Genomic DNA, 13,051 nt, shown 5'->3' on the forward strand with positions numbered 1-13,051 from the left:
TCCACACGCGGGCTCTCCAGACGGAGATCCTGGCCAGGTGGGACAGACTTCCTCAGTCCTTGGATCTGGAGGTGTCCTTGAGTCGCCAGACCAGATTGGCTCTTCTGTGGTGGATCCAGTCCCCGGCGGTGGCGGAAGGCAAGTCCTTCCGTCCGTTAGTGTGGACGGTGGTTACCATGGACGCCAGCCTGTCAGGCTGGGGTGGAGTCCTGGGCAACCTGTCTGCCCAGGGCACTTGGTCGGAGGAGGAATCCTCCCTCCCGATAAATGTGCTGGAACTAAGAGCAATAAAACTCTGTCTCTTCCAGTGGTCGGACCATCTCCAGGGCCTGCCTGTTCGTGTACAGACGGACAATGCTACCGCGGTGGCTTACATCGACCACCAAGGGGGCACCAGGAGTGCTGGAGCGGCCCGGGAGGTGACCGACATTCTGTCTTGGGCCGAGGCTCATGTCCCGGCGATCTCGGCAGTTCACATTCCGGGTGTGGACAATTGGCAGGCCGACTATCTGAGCCGCCAGACCCTGGACCAGGGGGAATGGTCCCTGCACCCGGAGGTCTTTCAGATGCTGTGTGCGAAGTGGAGATCCCCAGATGTGGATCTGTTCGCATCTCGGCTGAACCGAAAGGTGGAAAGCTTTGTGGCAAGAACGCGCGATCCATTGGCGGACGCCTCGGATGCGTTGGTGGCCACTTGGCATCAGTATCGTCTGATGTACGCCTTTCCTCCGATTCAGTTACTATCCCGGTTCCTTCGCAGATTGGCCTCGGAACCGCACGTGGTGATTCTAGTGGCACCGGACTGGCCTCGCTGGTCCTGGTACGCCGACGTTGTTCACCTGGCAGTGGCACCTTTGTGGCGCCTGCCTCTGCGGGAAGATCTTCTGTCTCAAGGTCCGATCTTCCACCCTGCTTTACGGTCGCTGGCTTTAACGGCTTGGCTGTTGAGACCCAGGTCTTGAAGGACAAGGGTCTATCTCCTGAGGTTATTCCTACCCTGATCAAGGCTAGGAAATCTTCCTCTGGTAAGATCTATTACCGTACCTGGAAGGCCTACTTCACCTGGTGTGAGTCCAGGGGGTTTTCCCCTCGTTCTTACTCGGTGTCGAGGATCTTGGCTTTCCTCCAGTCTGGCGCCTGGCGCTGGCCACAATAAAGGGCCAGGTGTCAGCACTGGCGGTCCTTTTCCAATGCCCTGTGGCATCTCATTCCTTGGTGCGCACCTTCGTTCAAGGTGTGCGGCATTTGCCTCCTCCTAGAAAGGAGCCTTTGCCTCCATGGGACTTGAATTTGGTCCTGTCCGCTTTGCAGTGTGCTCCCTTCGAGAATATCAGGGAGATATCGTTGTCTCTGCTGTCGAATAAGGTTGCTTTTCTTGTGGCGATCACTTCGGCTCGTAGAGTGTCGGAACTGGCGGCGTTGTCTTGCCCTTCCCCTTACTTGATAATTCACAGGGATAAGGTGGTTTTGCGGCCACCCCCATCCTTCCTTCCCAAGGTGATCTCTGATTATCACCTAAATGAGGACATTGTCCTGCCTTCGCTTTGTACGAAGCCTAAGCATCCGAAGGAGATTGCCTTGCATTCCTTGGATGTTGTTAGGGCGATCAGGGTTTACCTGAAGTCTACGGAATCCTTTCGGAAGACGGATTCCCTCTTTGTCCTTCCTGAGGGACCTCGGAAGGGCATGGCTGCATCCGCAGCAACTATTGCCAAATGGATCAGAAAGACCATTGAGCAGGCTTACGCCTTGAAGGAACGGGTTCCGCCCTTCCCTGTTAAGGCGCACTCTACCAGGTCTTTGAGTACTTCCTGGGCCTATTGGCATCGGGCCTCAGTGGCCCAGGTGTGCAAGGCGGCGACTTGGTCGTCGGTGCACACGTTCTGGCATCAGCTGATGCTTCCTTTGGCCGCAAAGTTCTTAGTGCGGCTGTGCCATGATGGACCCTTGGTTTTTTCCAGGGTCCCTGGCTGTTGGCATTTGCTTTCCTGGGCTGTTGCTCCTGTTGAGCATTGTTTGTTGCTGTTGCCCAGTTGGTTCTTACAGTGCATGTAAGATTCCTTTCTCTGATGTGGGTACTGCGTTGCCTTTTCTACGGTTGCGTCTCCCACCCCTCATGTCTATACTGCTTTGGGACATCCCAATTGTGATGACTTAGAGGAGGCGGCGACTGTCGGAGGACGTAAGAGAAAACTGAATTTTTGTAAAATCTTACCTGTAAAATTCCTTTCTCTGAGTCCTCCGACAGTCGCCGCCCCCGCCCCTCTTTTTGGGGTTCTTATTACCTACTGCTATGCTACCAAACTGAGTTGGGAGTGGTGATGCAGGGGGGGTATTGGCCAGATGGGACAGCCCCCGTGGGTGTGTACATGCTAATGTCTTTTGTCTTTTGACTAAGTCTATATGCCTAGCTAGTCCTACGGATAGGTGGACAATACCCAATTGTGATGACTTAGAGGAGGCGGCGACTGTCGGAGGACTCAGAGAAAGGAATTTTACAGGTAAGATTTTACAAAAATTCCGTTATTTTTTTTTAATTTGCAAGATGCTGTGCCACCGTATATATGAGTGGTGGGCACTGCAGTGGGCACAGTACACTCTGTGGACCTGACACTCACTGGCAGGCCAGGCAACTGCAATTATAAAAAATATATATTTTTTTTAATTTGCAAGGTGCTGTGCCACCGTATATATATATGTATATATATATATATATATATATATATATATATATATATATATATATATATATATGAGTGGTGGGCACTGCAGTGGGCACAGTACACTCTGTGGACCTGACACTCACTGGGAGGCCAGGCAACTGCAATTATAAAAAATATATATTTTTTTAATTTGCAAGGTGCTGTGCCACCGTATATATATATATATGAGTGGTGGGCACAGTACACTCTGTGGACCTGACACACACTGGCAGGCCAGGCAACTGCAATTATAAAAAATAATTTGTGCAATGTGACGGCGCGGCCCCTATCTCCATTCCCAGTCGATGCCTCATCAGGGAAAACGTGTAGGGGGAGAAGCCTGCGCTGTCACCACCTGTGGTCCGCGCTGCAGAGCGGCCATGATTGAAATAACATTCGCCTATTTATCCAACTTTAAATGTAAGTGTTTTACCTTTACTAATAAAGTCTTATAAGAGGTAATTCACTATTGCCTGTTTTATTCTCCTTTTGGGCATTATCTGTGACCGAGTGTAAGGGGTACAGGAAAGAGATTAACCTCCCCACGGCAGTCTGAACAGGATCTGCTAGAAAGTTCACTGCCTGACAGTCTGGATAGCCACAAATTGAAAGTTCTGCACCCGCACAAAGCGGTTCAGTGATTTGAGGTCCATAAAGGGCTCTTTAATGGAAAGAGCCTGTAGATCACCAATTCTTCTTGCTGTAGTGATGGCTACTTTTAGAGAAAGAAATTTTAATGAGACTTCCTTTAAAGATTCAAAAAGGGTCCTTAGCTAGCGCCTCTAGGACCCTGTTCAGGTCCCAAGGAGGGAGCCTGTCTTTAGTAATAGGGGTAACCCTTTGTCTAGCCAACAAAAATCTTTTAACGGCTCTTTTGCCAGACTGGAGTCCAAAAAAACTGAAAGAGCCACTATCTGTACCTTAAGGGTGTTCACTGCCACACCCTTATCTACTCCATCTTGCAAAAATTCCAGGATCATGGGAGTAGAGGTAGCAGCAAAGTCCTTTTGCTTCTTCCAGGCACAGAATTTTTTCCATACTTTCAAATACATTTTTCTAGTGACTGTTTTTCTGCTCAGTAAGAGAGTATCTACAACTTTATCTGAGCATCCCTTTGCTCTAAGCAATTGGTGTTCAGTAACCAGGCCGTCAGATGGAAGAAACCTGGGTTCTGACACTGTACTGGTCCCTGAGACAGAAGGTCTGGGGAGACTGGGAGATGCCAAGGACCATGGCCTTTTGGGCCACCAGGGAGCGATCAGAATTAAATTCAGATCCTGCGTCCTGCTCAATTTCTGGAGTACTCTGGGAATTCGCATCAGATGTGGAAAGGCGTAGGCCAGATTGAACTTCCAGGGCTGAGCTAAGGCATCCAGCCCTACCATTTCTTTGGACCTGGTTAGGGAGAAGGAGTTCTTCACCTTCTTGTTCAGAGCTGAGGCAAATAGGTCTATCTCTGGTTGCCCAAACCTCTCTACTACAGACTGGAAGACTGGGATTCAATTACCATTCCCCTTCTTTGATGCTGTAGCGGCTGAGAAAATCCACCTGCAGGTTGTCCTTTCCCCTGATGTGGACAGCTGCTAGTGAGATTACCCTCCCTTCGGTCCATCCCAAGATGTCTTGGGTTAGGGTAAGGAGAGATCCCTCCCCGTCGGTTCAGATAGGCCACAGTTGTGGTGTTGTCTGATAATATCAGAACCTCTCTGTTCCATATGAGTTTCCGAAAGGCTTTTAGGGCTTTTCCTACTGCCTTCAGTCCTCTGAAGTTGGATGAGTCTTGTGCTGTTCGTTTGCCCCATATTCCCTGGGTTTGTGCCCCCTCTAGGTGGGCTCCCCAGCCTCTGGTACTGGCATCTGTGGTAATCCTTAGTGGGTCCCACTGACCCCATGGCCTGCCTTCCGCTAGGTTGTTTGAATTGGTCCACCATTCCAGGGAGGTCTGGACCTGTGGAGTGAGGACAACCATTTCGTCTAGCGACTCTATTCTTCTGTCCCAAGAGGACAGATGGAAAAACAGTAGTTCTCTTGCATGCAGCTGTGCCCACACAATGGCTGGGATACTGGCTGACATAAGGCCTAAGACTTTTAATACTTTTCTCCTGGGGCAAGATTGAGCATTCTTTAAGTCTAAGACTGCTGAAACTATTTATTCCCTCTTCTCTTTGGGAAGAAAGAGTTTGTGACACCGAGTCCACCTGAAATCCCAGGAAGGATTGTACCTGTGTTGGCACCAGGGACGATTTTTCCCAATTTAGAAGCCATCCTAACTCTTGTAGGGGGGTTATTACTTGCTGGGTGTCTGTATTTAGTTGGGCCTCTTGTTTTTGCAAAAAACCAGCAGGTCGTCCAGGTAAGGGATTAGAGCTATCCCTTGATCGTGTAACCAAGCCACTGCTTCCGCTAGTATCTTGGTAAAGATTCTTGGACTGGATGTTAGTCAAAATGGTAGTGCCCTGAACTGCCAGTGAGAGGTTCCTTTCTCTGTCACTATTGCAAACCTCAGAAACGGCTGATGATCCTGGTGAATAGGAACATATCTTTCAGTAGGTTTTTTCTTACTGAGTAGATGGTCTCCATAGTGAATTTTTTGTATAGAAGGAACTTGTTGAGGTTTCTCAAGTTTATTATCAGGCGATGTTTCCCTGAGGGTTTTGGGACCACAAACACTTGGGAGTAAAACCCTTGGAAAAACTGTTCCTTGGTACTGGGATGATTACCAGTTGTTCCGCCAGTTCCTGAACCTCTAATAGTAGGGCTTGCCCTTTTTGAGTTCCCTTGGGGACATGTGTAAGGGTTACTGTTGGGAGGTGGTATTGATGCAAATTCCAGTCTGTAGCCTTCTTTTATGGTGCTGCGGATATATGGGGAGACCAGCCGGAAAGAAATTGACTCAGTCTGCCCCCTACTTTGACTTTTAAGTCATTTTTAATCTTTTACAGCTGAGGTGGAAGGAAAGGACGCACTGTTTCTTGATCTTTCCTTCCGAAAATTCCAGCTCTTTGAAGGTTCCCTTTTCCTTCTTTGTTGTTTATTATCCCTGGGGCCACGAAAAAAATTCCTGTTAGCCTCTCTAGGTTTTGTGGGAAATTTCTTTCCTTTTTCTGAAGATCTGGAAAGGACATCGTCCAAACCTGAACCAAACAAAAGGGTCCCCTCAAATGGAAGACCACAAAGCTTGGTCTTGGATGTGAGGTTACCTTCCCACTCCTTAAGCCAAATAGCTCTTCTGGCTGAGTTCAGGAGAGCTCCTGTTTTGGCAGATGCTTCTGATTCTAGTGCGGCGTCTGCCAGGTAGGCCAATGCCTTACTTATCACCGACAGGGAGTCCTGGATTTCTTGGGTTTTTGTCTGAGACAGACTTTTACTGAGCCTATCCACCCAGGAAAAGGCATTTCTGGCCACACAGGAGGCTGTTAGACCTGAAGCCATAGTAGCTGCATTGGCATCCCAAGCTTTTCCCAGTAAAGTTTCTGCTTTTCGGCTCATGGCATCCTTGATGCTACCAGCATCTAGAAAGGAGAGATCTGATTTTCTAGAAACTTGTGCCAGGGGAGCATCCAGTTTTGGTATTTTTAGTAATTTGCTTGTATCCTCCTCCTTAAAGGGGAATCTCCTCTTCCAGGAGCTCCCTTTATTTAACCTGTTCTCAGGTAATTGCCATTGCTGAAGAATCAAAGACTTCAGTGAATGGTGAACATGAAACACTCTAGAGGGACTCTTCCCTGTCCCTTTGTAGAGTTTATCCCGTGCCGTGGTTTCTCTAGGCAAACCAGGTATCTCTTCTGAGGCATAGATGGCCTGAAGGAGAACCTGCATATTTTCTAACCCAAAAAGGTTTTTTGCTGACTCTGCCTCGTCTGGGGCATCTGAGTCCTTATTCCCTTCAGCATCTGAGCAGGATGGGGAATCTGAGCGGCTCTCCTCTGGAGATAAACCTTCTGTCCTGACTCGAGTTGGGGGAAGGTTTTCTGTAGTTTGGAGTAATACCTGACTGTCCCGCTCTTGTTAGAGCTCTTCCTTTAGAAGAAGTCCCTTCCATTGAAGAGGGATCTATAGGGTCCACTCGATTAGCTCCTAGAGTGGACCTAACTGTCATCATAGTGGACAGCATTTCCTCCTGCATTGTCTTAAAAAAGTCTTTCATCATTCCTGAAGTTTCCATTGCTGTCATTCTATAAAGGCATTTATAGCAAAAGGCCTTAGTGTGGGAGCTGGGCAACTTATCTGAGCAATTACCACACTTCCTATGAACAACGTACCCTGACAATGCTGGTGTAGAGACAGAGGTTTCTTGTGGACCGCTCAAGGACTCTGGAAGACAGGATACAAGATAGTATACAGTTGTGTTCAAAATTATTCAACCCCCACTGAAATTGATTGTTTTGGCCAGTTTGACATTGATTTTGATCATTCAGTCATCCTGCTTACAATTAAATCAAAGAGGCACGTGTAGGTCAGACAAATATAACAACATTTATAATGAAATAACCACAAATGTCTTTTCTGTGCTCACATCATTATCAGTTTTATTCAACCCCCAAGTGACATTCAATCTTAGTACTTAGTACAACATCCTTTTACAGTTATAACAGCTTTTAAACGTGAAGCATAGCTTGACACAAGTGTCTTGCAGCGATCTGTGGGTATCTTTGCCCATTCATCATGGGCAAAAGCCTCCAGTTCAGGCACATTCTTAGGCTTGTGCACTGCAACTGCTTTCTTTAAGTCCCACCAGAGGTTCTCAATCGGATTTAAGTCTGATGACTGTGATGGCCACTCAAAAATGTTCCAGCCTTTAATCTGCAACCATGCTCTAGTGGACTTGGAGGTATGCTTGGGATCATTGTCCTGTTGAAAGGTCCAACGTCTCCCAAGCCTCAGGTTTGTGATGGACTGCATCACATTGTCATCCAATATCTCCTGGTACTGAAGAGAATTCATGGTACCTTGCACACGCTGAAGCTTCCCTGTACCTGCAGAAGCAAAACAGCCCCAAAGCATGATTGACCCCACGCCATGCTTCACAGTAGGCAAGGTGTTCTTTTCTTCATAGGCCTTGTTCTTCCTCCTCCAAACATAGCGTTGATCCATGGGCCCAAACAGTTCTAATTTTGTTTCATCAGTCCACAGAACACTATCCCAAAACTTCTGTGGTTTGTCCACATGACTTTTGGGATACTGCAGTCGACTCTTCTTATTCTTTGGAGACAGCAAGGGGGGGTGCGCCTGGGAGTTCTGGCATGGAGGCCTTCATTATGCAGTGTGCGCCATATTGTCTGAGGGGAAACTTTAGTAGCCACATCTGACAAATCTTTTCCCAGTTCCTCAGCAGTCACACGGGGACTTTTCTCCACTCTACGCTTCAGGTAGCGCACAGCAGTCGAAGTCAGCATCTTCTTTCTGCCACGACCAGGTAGCGTTTCAACAGTGCCCTTTGCCATGAATTTGCGAATGATGATTCCTATGGTGTCTCTTGGTATGTTTAACATCTTTGCAATCTTCTTATAGCCATTGCCCTTCCTGTGAAGAGTAATCACCTCTTCTCTTGTCTTCCTGGACCATTCTCTTGACTTCACCATGTTTGTAACCACACCAGTAAATGTCTAGAAGGAGCTGAGTATCCCAGTCATTTTAAAGCTGCCTAATTGGTGCTTATTAGGCTTTATTGCTGCTCCTTGACATCCACAGGTGTTTTCAATACCTGATTGAAAACACTTCAAACACTTCAATGAACCTCTGTTCTTCAGAGTGGTAGTCTTTAAGGGGTTGAATAATTGTGTCAATGAAGAATTCACAAAATAAACATTTACTACTGTATTACAGAACCAATTGATGTCATTTTAGTTGCATATTGTTCTTTAAGAAGTCCTTGTAGGATTTCATTCTGAATACAATTACAAATGTACACTAAATTCCCTAAAACCCTTTACAGCACTGGGGGTTGAATAATTTTGAACACAACTGTAACTGTCATCATAGTGGACAGCATTTCCTCCTGCATTGTCTTAAAAAAGTCTTTCATCATTCCTGAAGTTTCCATTGCTGTCATTCTATAAAGGCATTTATAGCAAAAGGCCTTAGTGTGGGAGCTGGGCAACTTATCTGAGCAATTACCACACTTCCTATGAACAACGTGCCCTGACAATGCTGGTGTAGAGACAGAGGTTTCTTGTGGACCACTCAAGGACTCTGGAAGACAGGATACAAGATAGTATACAGTAAGTATCACCCTTCCTATAATAAATTATGACATGAGGACCATCTGTTTTTGAATCATTTCACTGCATCTGATTAGAAATTTGCTATCCTAGGAACCTAACAGGAAGCTGCACCCTATTTATAGCTCCTACTATCTAGGGTCCAGCTACTTTTCCCCATTTTTATACCCTCCTCTGTTTAGACAATGATTACATTACACTATGATTTCATACACACTATGCTATTTTTCCAGGTGTATGATTCAACTACTCAATTCAAGAATTGGATACGCTTGAATCTCTACTCCTCAGGTATATCCGCACCAATTAACTCCATATATAGATGAAGACATGATTAACAGTGATATATAACAATATATGTTCCTATTTCAGTACCTATCCTTGGACCACCCTATCCCTACACACATCTTGTTTATTTGGGGGAACACTGGACCCCCATAACGCTTCTTTTTGGAGGACCCGATCACCCCATCATTCACCCACTGACATACCAAGGTACGATGCAACACAGATCCTACAACTTAAAATTATGTTACCCCTAGACCAGCTCTCATATAAGGATATATACATTGCAGGAAGAAAAAACCAGCGCTGAAAACCCCTTTAAATCGTTGAACAATCAAATACTGTATATAATAGGGATAAAACCAGCACTAAAGAACCCCTAATGGGTTAGTATAACATCAGACAGATAATAAATATCAATGATGAATTAAATTAATAAATAGATAATGGTGAATAAAAGGTGATCATAAAATTGGATGACTATAACAACATAAAAAGAGAAGGTGCAAGACGTGTTCCAGTGTTGAGATGGTAGAAAGTGATCAGGAAACCAAATAACAAGTGATCGGTTCCACAGAAGAAAAGATAATGGTGACAGAAATATAATTATTAAATTATGTGCAGAAATGAGCTATTGCCCAAGTTCTACTAATAAAGAACTGATCAAATGCTCCAGCTGAGGCGATTAATATGTTGAGAAAAAATAAATAGGGTGAAAAAAAGTGCCCTATGAAAAGTGAACCGATATCAGCTTTTCAAAGTGTGGTGAATCAGAAGGAATGTATAGCAAAGAGCAATAACAACAAGTTCTATAGAGGAAGAACTGATCTAAAGCTCAAAGAAATATAGAGGCAAAGGGAATGTGCCCTATGAAGAGTAAACCAAATGTGGTATTACAGAATGTGATAAATCACAGTGATATTCAAATCCAAGTGAAAAACATAATCTAAAGGGTGAGTGAAAGATCAGAAATGTGAATCTTCAAAAATACAAACAATGCCCTATAAAGAGTAAACCCCTGTGGGCTCTTCCAAGGTGCGTGGAAAAAATACTTAAAAAATATTAACACAATAAACAGAGCAATAAGTGCCCCAATAGTAATTCAAAGTATAAAGTGATCAAGTCCAGTTAATAAATTATCTGTAGATTGAAAAACTTCATAACTAACATAATAGGTGCAATGGCCGCTCACCTCACTTAACACTCATAAGAGCGTTACAGGTGTCTCGTGTCAACCTGTAGACCTTTTAAGAGCGTGTTTTCCAGGCTGAACAGAAGGGGGGTCCTCACGGTATAAATCAGATGTAGGGGTCAAGATCCAGATCTCCTGGGATGGTCTGAGGTTATTACTTAGACACTCGTTAATGGGGAAGAAGATGAAGAGAGGGTCTCATAGTGCAGTATGTCCAACGTATATTTATTGCAGGCAAGTAAAACAAATATTCAACTCACATTTAAGTAGTTAATATCAGGCACAATATGATAAGCAAGCTGCCGATGCGGTTCCAGCGTTAATCCAACGACTTCCGGTCTTTGCCGTAGACCAGGAAGTGACGTCACCACGGCGTCACGACGCGTTGCGTAACCAATCAAGTTACTTTATCAAGACCCTTGATAAAGTAACTTGATTGGTTACGCAACGCGTCGGGACTCCGTGGTGACGTCACTTCCTGGTCTACGGCCTGATCATGCCTGATATTAACTACTTAAATGTGAGTTGAATATTTGTTTTACTTGCCTGCAATAAATATACGCTGGACATACTGCACTATGAGACCCTCTCTTCATCTTCTTCCCCATTAACGAGTGTCTAAGTAATAACCTCAGACCATCCCAGGAGATCTGGATCTTGACCCCTACATCTGATTTATACCGTGAGGACCCCCCTTCTGTTCAGCCTGGAAAACACGCTCTTAAAAGGTCTACAGGTTGACACGAGACACCTGTAACGCTCTTATGAGTGTTAAGTGAGGTGAGCGGCCATTGCACCTATTTTTTGATTTCTTGCTCACTAACACTCACACTAGGAATCACCGGATATCGTTCACCACCCTGCACCTGTTATGAAGTTTTCCAATCTACAGATAATTTATTAACTGGACTTGATCACTTTATATTTTGAATCACTATTGGGACACTTATTGCTCTGTTTATTGTGTTAATATTTTTTAAGTATTTTTTCCACGCACCTTGGAAGAGCCCACAGGGGGTTTACTCTTTATAGGGCATTGTTTGTATTTTTGAAGAATCGCATTTCTGATCTTTCACTCACCCTTTAGATTATGTTTTTCACTTGGATTTGAATATCACTGTGATTTATCACATTCTGTAATACCACATTTGGTTTACTCTTCATAGGGCACATTCCCTTTGCCTCTATATTTCTTTGAGCTTTAGATCAGTTCTTCCTCCATAGAACTTGTTGTTATTGCTCTTTGCTATACATTCCTTCTGATTCACCACACTTTGAAAAGCTGATATCGGTTCACTTTTCATAGGGCACTTTTTTCACCCTATTTGTTTATTCTCAACATATTAATCGCCTCAGTTGGAGCATTTGATCAGTTCTTTATTAGTAGAACTTGGGCAATAGCTCATTTCTGCACATAATTTAATAATTATATTTCTGTCACCATTATCTTTTCTTCTGTGGAACCGATCCCTTGTTATTCGGTTTCCTGACCACTTTCTACCATCTCAACACTGGAACACGTCTTGCACCTTCTCTTTTTATGTAGTTATAGTCATCCAATTTTATGATCACCTTTTATTCACCATTATCTATTTATTAATTTAATTCATCATTGATATTTATTATCTGTCTGATGTTATACTAACCCATTAGGGGTTCTTTAGTGCTGGTTTTATCCCTATTATATACAGTATTTGATGGTTCACCGATTTAAAGGGGTTTTCAGCGCTGGTTTTTTCTTTTAATCCTCAATTTCTGTATGTGGTGACACTACAGAACTAGCCGCAGGAACTCCGGTGCTCCATTCATTTATTTTGTTCATTTTTTTCCCGCTTCCTATTTTTCTAGTGGTAGCGCATAGATATTATTACATTATACATTGCAGGAAGGTGATTCCGGTTGGAAACATACTCTCCTGCACTCGGACCCGCTTAATACAGGATCTCGCCTCCATAGACGTACTAATGTTTCCACAAGGTATACCTCCTCTCTTACCATAGTATATATTTTACCTATAACTCGCAGGATATTTCCAAATAAAGTAACTACTCTACATATCCCCCTATATATGCCAACACAGACGCCATTGTGACCTTCAACTGGGTATCCTCGCTGGGACCACATGCGTGAGGATCGGTACCCCTCGGACCCCCTCTTGGTGCACTGTCGGCACCCTACGCAGCGGACCTCTCCCTTCTCTGCTTTTATCAGCTGTGACTCTCGTCACATTCGGATCACTCTACTGGTATGCATTTCTGTACATCAAATTATATTCACACATGTAATGATTAACTACTCTGTTATATCTGTATATGAACATATATTTAACATACCACAACCTGTGTAACTAACAAAACTACTATCTGCTATGTTATGTAGGAAATCAAAATCTCTCCGCATCCAGACCCCTGAAGAAAGGCCTGCGTGCCTGAAACGCGTCGTGTTGGAGGATTTCCTTCAAAGCAAACATATGCCACTGAGTATATGTACCACTATCATCTTTATTGTCCTGGTTTTACATCCATAGACACTCTCTGTATATATTGTAATATGTCTACATTCTAGATCTTTTACAGATCGATTTTAATATGTTTTTGTTAATAAAATGATTTAAATTTTACTTTCTTGTGGAAGTGTATCACCGCTAAAAT

The sequence above is a fragment of the Pelophylax lessonae genome (assembly GCF_965119305.1).
Source record: "Pelophylax lessonae genome assembly, chromosome: 2".
In the NCBI taxonomy this organism is placed as follows: domain Eukaryota; kingdom Metazoa; phylum Chordata; class Amphibia; order Anura; family Ranidae; genus Pelophylax; species Pelophylax lessonae.